The sequence below is a fragment of the Triticum dicoccoides genome, chromosome 7B (assembly GCF_002162155.2).
Source record: "Triticum dicoccoides isolate Atlit2015 ecotype Zavitan chromosome 7B, WEW_v2.0, whole genome shotgun sequence".
Taxonomy (NCBI): Eukaryota; Viridiplantae; Streptophyta; class Magnoliopsida; order Poales; family Poaceae; genus Triticum; species Triticum dicoccoides.
This window is the reverse complement of record NC_041393.1, coordinates 412,423,476-412,432,852: the sequence shown is the minus strand read 5'-3', so window position 1 is coordinate 412,432,852 and position 9,377 is coordinate 412,423,476.

Here is a 9,377-nt window from a genome sequence, read left to right as displayed (position 1 = left end):
GGCAACCAGCCATAATAAGACATGTTTATGAAGCTAAGCATGGCAAGAACAAGTTCATAGGGTGCATGGGTCACTAGCAAAGCTCATGGCAAAACTAAACTTAATGTTAACAGGCTGACAACAACATTATTTAGCAACATGAGAGCGAGATTACAACAAGCTCCAGCAGGCTATAAATGCAACCAGGGGCACGTATGGATAGAGCATCACATGTATAACAAAACATCCTTAGTGAACATCTCCAGATTATGCATAAAATGACTTGTAGCAGCAGGTTTAGATAGCATCACGAAATAACAGATTCAGCCTAGCAAAACAGCAACAACAAGTACCCTACTTCACGAGCTCGATGCACTCACTCCAAGAATCACACAAATACATGGATGGCACCACTGTGAAGATGTCATGATGTATTACAAAGCACATGTACACATCAAGCTCATAGGATGCACACATCAAGTGCAACAAAAATGACAAATCATCAAATTATAACAGTATCAGCAGATTAACATCATATAGCACTCTTGCAACGATGATTAGGGCATCAAGATGACCTCGAACAAACATGGCACAATAGAATGAAGTGAAGATAATCTCACAGCGAACAATTTGACATATTACACGCACGAAACGGAGCAGCATGGATGGAGTTATGACCCGATGAACAAAGCAACACATCATGAGTTTCTGGGGACTTGGAGAAAATTATACCTCCGCGAAAAGTCAACGCGGGACGGGACGGAGGGATCCACGTACGGGGGAGATGTTTGGATCGGTGGAGTGGTGGATCTCATCCCACTCCCCATATCCGGCGATGATGTGGAGGCTCCGGCGAGCTCTGGCTCCGGCCGGTGCGGAGGAGGACGGCGAGGGGCGGCGAGGCACGGCCGGCGAGGCGCGGGGTCATGGCGGCACGCCGGCGTAGGAGGCGGGCGAGACGGCGGCGGGGCATGCCGGCGGAGGCAGCAGAGGGCGGCATCGGAGATGGCCGGCGGCGGGGCGAGGTCACGGCGCACTGCGGCGGCGCTCGTCGCCGGCGAGAGCGCGGCGTCGGAGAGGACGGGTGCTCGGGCAGCGGCGCAGCATCCAGGCAACGGCAGCGCGGGAAGTCAGGCGGCGGCGGGCTTGGCGCTGGAGGCGCGGGCACCGGCGATGCGGGCGGCGGAGCGCCAGCGAGCGAGGCGGCGGGGCGCGTGGCTGGCGACCGGCGTGGGGTGCTCGGGCCCGATCCGGCCCGGGGCGGGCTCCCCGTGGGCCTGGCGGGCCGCGGCGGAGGGAGGCAGCGGGTGCCATGTGGCAGCACGCCAATGGCTGCGGATGGCAGCGGCGATGCGTCCGGTAGGATCCGGACGTGTCCGGTGGCGGCGGGGAGGAGTTTGTCTAGGGTTTCGCCCGAAATTCGGAGGGGAAGGTGTTTTTATAGGTAGAGGGAGCTAGGAGGGTCCAAATGGAGTGCGGTTTTTGCCCACATGATCGTGATCGAACGACCGAGAGCATGGAGGGGGTTTGGATGGATTATTGGGCCACTTTGAAGGGGTGTTGGGCTGCACACAAAAGAGGCCTTTGCGGATACCCGGTTAACCGTTGGAGCATCAAACGACCTCCAAATGGAACGAAACTTGACAGGCGGTCTACCGGTGGCGTACCAAGGCCGCTTGGCAAACCTCGGTCCATTCCGAGAATGTTTAACACCCGCTCACGAAAAGAGACAAGAAGGGGACGCCGGATGACATAGGAGTGCCGGATTGCAAAACGGACAGCGGGGAAAATGCTCGGATGCAAGAGACAAACACGTATGCAAAATGAGATGCACATGATGACATGGTAAAATGCAACACGCAAGAAAATGGCATGGCAACGGCGGCGAATAACTGGAAGACACCTGGCGCATCAGATCCGGGGCGTTACAACACTCCTCCACTAACAAGAGATCTCGTCCCGAGATCTTAGGACCGAGACGGAAGGGAAAAGGGATGAGGTGAAACAAAAAACTCAAGAGAAGAAGCAAAGCATCGAGAGCACTTGAGACGAAGAGAGGAACGACGAGAATGACGGGAATCGAAAGCTCACGGAATCAGATAGACTATGAAACCACTCCGATTAGAACGAGATAAGAAACGAATAAGACTGAAAGGATTTAGGCAGCACTCCTGCTGGACATGGAAAGATTAGAACATGAGATTGACAAGATGGAACGATAGTTGACGAGAAGAACAACACAATGCCTCCGGAAGAATTGAAATAGTTGAATGAAAGGAACGAAGAAGAAAAGATATCATCTACCACCACTGAGTTTGGAAGCATCCTTAGGAGGAAGGATTGTACGAAGTCGTTGAGAAAAGAATAAGCTTGTTGTGGACTTATGGAAAATATCTCGAAATTCTGAGGTGATAACCGACCACAAGCAGAAAAGATTGAATAGCTGAGAGGAATGAAGAAATGCAAAACTCCACTTCAAAAGAATACGGATAATTACTTACACTTCGAGACGCGAGAAGAAAAGATACTTGAATTCCTCCAACAAGAATCTTGATGAACTCTTGAAGAATGAATTAAATCATGATGAACCACCGTGAAGAACTCCGGTGACAAAAGGATGATGAGATAGAATGAAGGAAGAAAGAATAAGATGAGCCTTGCGGTGATTTAGATGAAGGTTCTGACGAAATGGTCGAGGAAATTTGAACTCCGAAAAAGAAAATATGGAAACACTTGGAACTAGAATTTATTCATCAAGAAAAAACTCCGAAGGAAGGGATTACTCACTTGGATGAAATAAGAATAAAATTTATTGTATGCTTATCCTTCATCAAATTAAATTGATGACAAGCAATGGATTTTGCATACTACTTATTCTTCTTGAAAAGGATTGAGAAGTGACATATTGCAAACTTGCGAAGGTCTTCATGAACCACCCGTAGGATTGGAAAGAACGAATGAATTAATATGGTAATCAAAGAAAAAGAATCTTGAACGAACCACCGTTAGAATTCGGAAATGACTGATGAAAGAGAAACAATCACCGAAAGAATAAGAAGAACAAATATATTTTAGGGGATTTAGATGCAAACGAACGAAGAGATAATGAGCTGATTAAAGAACACTTGAACGAAGCACCGGGATAAATAGAGAACGATAACTGGAATGATGGCCTCCGATGAAAAGAAACAGAAATCAACTCCTGAAATACTCCAGATGGTTGAGAAAAAGGAATTTCCGACAAACGGAATAATTCGAGAGGGTAACAAGAAGCTAGAACCACGAAATTTTGAGAGAACCGACAAGATTTAGAGGAAAAACTCTTCTTCGGTATTCAAATGTCGACGAAAAACACCACCAAAATTTGTTGAGACACTCCGGGGAAACGAATGGCGAATAGGTTGAGCCAACAATGAAAAGAATTTGAAAACGATCTTGGCGAAGGCATGTGACTGATGGAATCCATTCTTACGTCACACTTCGAAAAGGATTGAGAATAACTCCGGAAGAATTAGGAGAGTCAGGTAAGATCCTGGGAAAAGACCTGTGGGTTAGGGCCCACTGAAAAGAAAGACACCGTTGGAAATGGATGTTGAGCAGATAGATGATGCACCGGAACAATTGAAATATTTGAATGAGGTGACCACCTCGAATTAATTGGAACACAGACGAATCTCCTGAGATGTCTTGAGCACTCCGGAAGGATAAACTGGTGACAGGCGAACGAGCAGGAAAAACACTTGATCCGAGGAAAAGAATATGATCAACCCGAAAAACTTGAATTGAGTCCACCGGAAAAGAGATGAAGAATGTCAAACAAAAGAGAATTCACTGGTTGAAACAATTGTCGAAAGACTGAAGAGGCTCCACACGAATGACATTGATGCTCGAAAGAGACTCAAGCTCCGTTAAGAAGAGGGTGGGAGGGCGGGAAAAACAAAGACACTTGGAAGGGGGAACCGACAAAAATCTTGAAGAGAAAACACCGGTTGAAAGAAAACAAAGGCTTCACACGAGTAGGATGGATACTCGATTACGGACTCCAACTCTGAGAAGAAAAAGGGGTGAGCGGGTGGGAAAAGAAAACAACTGAGGATTGAACTTGGCAAAGATGAAGAGGCTCGAGTCAACTTGACGAGAAATGCACCGGATGAAAAGAGCTGAGAACCAACGATCGGAAAACCAACTGCGTGAACCTAAAGAAAAATTTGAATGGGAAGAGGAGTAATTCAAAACACCTACGTCAAGATTCCTTACTAGAGCGACGAAGGGGCAGAGGAGTAAAAAGAATTCCTACTCTCCGATATAGCTAGACTCAGAAATTAGTTTTCTTTCTAGACTCGACATTGGCCAAACTACACAATCAAACAAGGGGGCTCCTAAGGTCGGTTGAGGCTCTGATACCAACTTGTCACGCCCAATATGCGATACTATCCTAAAGAGACTCGAAGGTCCCACCAAGGATATAATCGCATATTGAGACGCTTTTGCAAGGTGGATATCATTACATTAACATTACATAAATTGATGGGGATACATACAGAAGGCATACAATGCCACACGAATACAACAACATCTTACATAAGAGCACCATCCGACTACGGATGAAACACAAACAGAAACTCAAACGACATCCACCCTGCTAGCCCAGGCTGCCGACTTGGAACCTATCCCCTGATCGAAGAAGAAGCAGAAGAAGAACTCCAAAACAAGCAAACATCGCTCTTGCGTCATGATCATCGCATAACCTGTACCTGCAACTGTTGTTGTAGTAATCTGTGAGCCACGAGGACTCAGCAATCCCATTACCATGGGTATCAAGACTAGCAAAGCTTAATGGGTAAGGAAGGGGTAAGGTGGTGAGGTTGCAGCAGCGACTAAGCATATATGGTGGCTAACATACGCAAATAAGAGCGAGAAGAGAACAAGCGGAACGGTCGTGAAACTAGCAATGATCAAGAAGTGATCCTGAACTCCTACTTACGTCAAACATAACCCAAAAACTGTGTTCACTTGCCGGACTCCGCCGAAAAGAGACCATCACGGCTACACACATGGTTGATGCGTTTTAATTCGGATCTGGTGTCAAGTTATCTACAACCGGACATTAACAAATTCCCATTTGCCACATAACCGTGGGCACGGCTTTCGAAAGTTTATACCCTGCAGGGGTGTCCCAACTTAGCCCATGATAAGCTCTTGCGATCAATGAATGATATACCTTCTCCCAGGAAGACCCGATCAGATTCGGAATCCCGGTTTACAAGACATTTCGACAATGGTAAAACAAGACCAGCAAAGCCGCCTGATGCACCGACAATCCGGATAGGAGCTGCACATATCTCGTTCTCAGGGCAACACCGGATGAGACATCCTACGAGTAAAACCAGACCTCGAGTTTCCCCGAGAGGGCCCCACAGTCTACTCGGTTCGGACCAACACTTAGACAAGCATTGGCCCGGGGGGGCTAAAATAAAGATGACCCTCGGGTTAATTACTCCCAAGGGAAATGTAGGTGGTGGTGAGGCAAATGGTAAAACCATGGTTGGGCCTTGCTGGAGGAGTTTTATTCAAAGCGAACTGTCCAGGGGGTCCCATAAATCACCCAACCGCGTTAGGGACGCAAAATCCGGGATCATAACACCGGTATGACGGAAACTAGGGCGACAAGAGTGGAACAAAACACCAGGCATAAGGCCGAGTCTTCCACCCTTTACCAAGTATATAGATGCATTAATAATATAAGAGATATTGTGATATCCCAACATAATGCTGTCCACCATGGAGCAAATCATCAACTTCACCTGCAACTACCAACGCTATAAGAGGGGCTGAGCAAAGCGGTAACATAGCCAAGCAATGGTTTGCAAGGAAGGGTGAAAAGGTTAGAGGCTGACATGGCAATTTGGGAGGCTTGAAGGACAAGTGATAGGTAGCGTAGCATAGCGATAGAACGAAGCAACTAGCATAGCAATGATAGTAGTGAGATCCGTGGTGACGGTCATCTTGCCTGAAATCCCGCTAGGAAGAAGAACGAGTCCATGAATAAGATGAAGCCAGGAAGACGAACCAAGCGTAGACAAACGAATCCTCACGATCGCAACGAAACGAGAACTATCGAGAAGAAGCACACAACATGGTAAACACACCACACATGAACAAGACATGATGCTCAACCAAGTAGGATGCATGACAAGGCTACATGAAGCCATTCATGGCAAAAGATGATTCAAACAAGAACAACACATCAAAGCAACTTTAAATGAGGCCGAAAACAACATATAACAATTCCGGTAAGTCCTCATATGCAAGTTTCGAAATTGGTCCAGATCTGAATAAACCTTATGTTCAAGTTGTTAAACAGCAAGCTAGGATGCACCAAGATGATCTACACGAGATTCTAGTCAAGTTACATATAAAGTTCATTTAGTTTGTAGCTACGACCTAGAAGATATGAGCAAAACAAGTTAAACATGGCATTGATGCAAAATGCATACAAAAATCAAGCAAACACACCAAAACAAGGATGCAACATGATAATATGAAACTATATGCAAAATCAAGCAAGTTTCATATAGAGCAAACTCAAAACGGGGCAACGGTGTAACACATACACTCCAAACATGATATAACAACAATCTGCCCAAAATAGCAACTAGGCATCTAGCAAGCATCAAAACTATATGCTACAGCACCTCAACATAAGAACAAAAGACATGGGCATGAAGTACAGGTAAAGCATGACAAAACATGAACACTGAGCTATCTCCAGAAATCATTAGAATATGCTAAAAAGGACATGGCAAGATTGCAAATAATAACAGTTTCAGACTTGGTAGAAATAACATCAGGTTGCAATGTTTAGAGCTATCAAGCAACATGCTACAAGAGCTTAACATGGCCAACAATGGCAAGACATGAATCTACTAATTGCATAGAACAAAAGTCCCTTACTGACCATGACCCAAAAAGGGACAGAAGATATGATGGCACCCATATAAACATCGCAAGTTTCGTTAACAGATTCAGCAAACAGGGCATGGTAGGAACAATGATAAGTAGGCATGTTGGTGAGCTTGTACCACTCACCACAGAGCAATACATGGCATGACAAGGCAACCGGCAGTAATAAGACATGTTTATGAAGCTAAGCATGGCAAGAACAAGTTTACAGGGTGCATGGATCACTAGCAAAGCTCATGGCAAAACTGAACTTAATGTTAACATGCTGACAGCAACATTATTTAGCAAATTGAGAGCGAGATTACAACAAGCTATAGCAGGCTATAAATGCAACCAGGGGCACGGATGGATAGAGCATCACATATATAACAAAACATCCTCAGTGAACATCTCCAGATTATGCATAGAATGACTTGTAGCAGCAGGTTTAGATAGCATCACGAAATAACAGATTCAGCCTAGCAAAACAGCAACAGCAAGTACCCTACTTCACGAGCTCGATGCACTCACTACAAGAATCTCACAAATACATGGATGGCACCACTGTGAATATGGCATGAAGTATTACAAAGCACATGTACACATCAAGCTCATAGGATGCACACATCAAGTGCAACAAAAATGACAAATCATCAAGTTATAACAGTTTCAGCAGATTAACATCGTATAGCACTCCTGCAACGATGATTAGGGCATCAAGATGACCTCGAACAAACATGGCACAATGGAATGAAATGAAGAGCATCTCACGGTGAACAATTTGACATATTACACGCACAAAACGGAGCAGTATGGATGGAGTTATGACCCGATGAACAGAGCAACATATCATGAGTTTTTGGGGACTTAGAGAAAATTATTCCTCCGCAAAAAGTCAACGCGGGACGGGACGGAGGGGTCCACGTACGGGGGAGATGTTTGGATCGGGGGAGTGGTGGATCTCATCGCACTCCCCAGATCCGGCGACGACGCGGCGGCTCCGGCGAGCTCCGGCTCCGGCCGGTGCGGAGGAGGACGGCGAGGGGCGGCGAGGCACGACCGGCGAGGCGTGGGGTCGTGGCGGCGCGCCGACGTAGGAGGCGGGAGAGACGGCGGCGGGGCATGCCGGCGGAGGCGGCAGAGGGCGGCGACGGAGATGGCCGGCGGCGGAGCGAGGTCGCGGCGCAAGGCGGCGGCGCTCGTCGCCGGCGAGAGCGCGGTGGCGGAGAGGACGGGCGCTCAGGCGGCAGCGCAGTATCCAGGCGACGGCGGCGCGGGAAGTCAGGCGGCGGCGGGCTCGGCGCTGGAGGCGCGGGCGCCGATGATGTGGGCGGCGGAGCGCCGGCGAGCGAGGCGGCGGGGCGCGCGGCCGGCGACGAGCGCGGGGTGCTTGGGCCCGATCCGGCCCGGGGCGGGCTCCCCGTGGACCTGGCGGGCTGCTGCGGAGGAAGGCGGCGGGTGCCATGTGGCAGCACGCCAATGGCTGCGGACGGCGGCGGCGATGCGTCCGGTAGGATCCAGACGTGTCCGGTGGCGGCGGGGAGGAGTTGGTCTAGGGTTTTGCCTGAAATTCGGAGGGGAAGGTGTTTTTATAGGTAGAGGGAGCTAGGAGGGTCCAAATGGAGTGCGGTTTTCGCCCACACGATCGGGATCGAACGACCGAGAGCATGGAGGGGGTTTGGATGGATTATTGGGCCACTTTGAAGGGGTGTTGGGCTGCACACAAAAGAGGCCTTTGCGGATACCCGGTTAACCATTGGAGCATCAAACGACCTCCAAATGGATCGAAACTTGACATGCGGTCTACCGGTGGCGTACCAAGGCCGCTTGGCAAACCTCGGTCCATTCCAAGAATGTTTAACACCCGCTCACGAAAATAGACAAGAAGGGGACGCCGGATGACATAGGAGTGCCGGATTGCAAAACGGACAACGGGGAAAATGCTCGGATGCAAGAGATGAACATGTATGCATTATGAGATGCACATGATGACATGGCAAAATGCAACACGCAAGCAAATGACATGGCAACGACGGCGAATAACTGGAAGACACCTGGCGCATCAGATCCGGGGTGTTACAACACTCCTCCACTAACAAGAGATCTCGTCCCGAGATCTTAGGACCGAGACGGAAGGGAAAAGGGATGAGGTGAAACAAAAAACTCAAGAGAAGAAGCAAAGAATCAAGAGCACTTGAGACGAAGAGAGGAACGACGAGAATGACAGGAATCGAAAGCTCACGGAATCAGATAGACTATGAAACCACTCCGATTAGAACGAGATAAGAAACGAATAAGATTGAAAGGATTTAGGCAGCACTCCTGCTGGACATGGAAAGATTAGAACATGAGATTGACAAGATGGAACGATAGTTGAGAGAAGAACAACACAATGCTTCCGGAAGAATTGAAATAGTTGAATGAAAGGAACGAAGAAGAAAAGATATCATCTACCA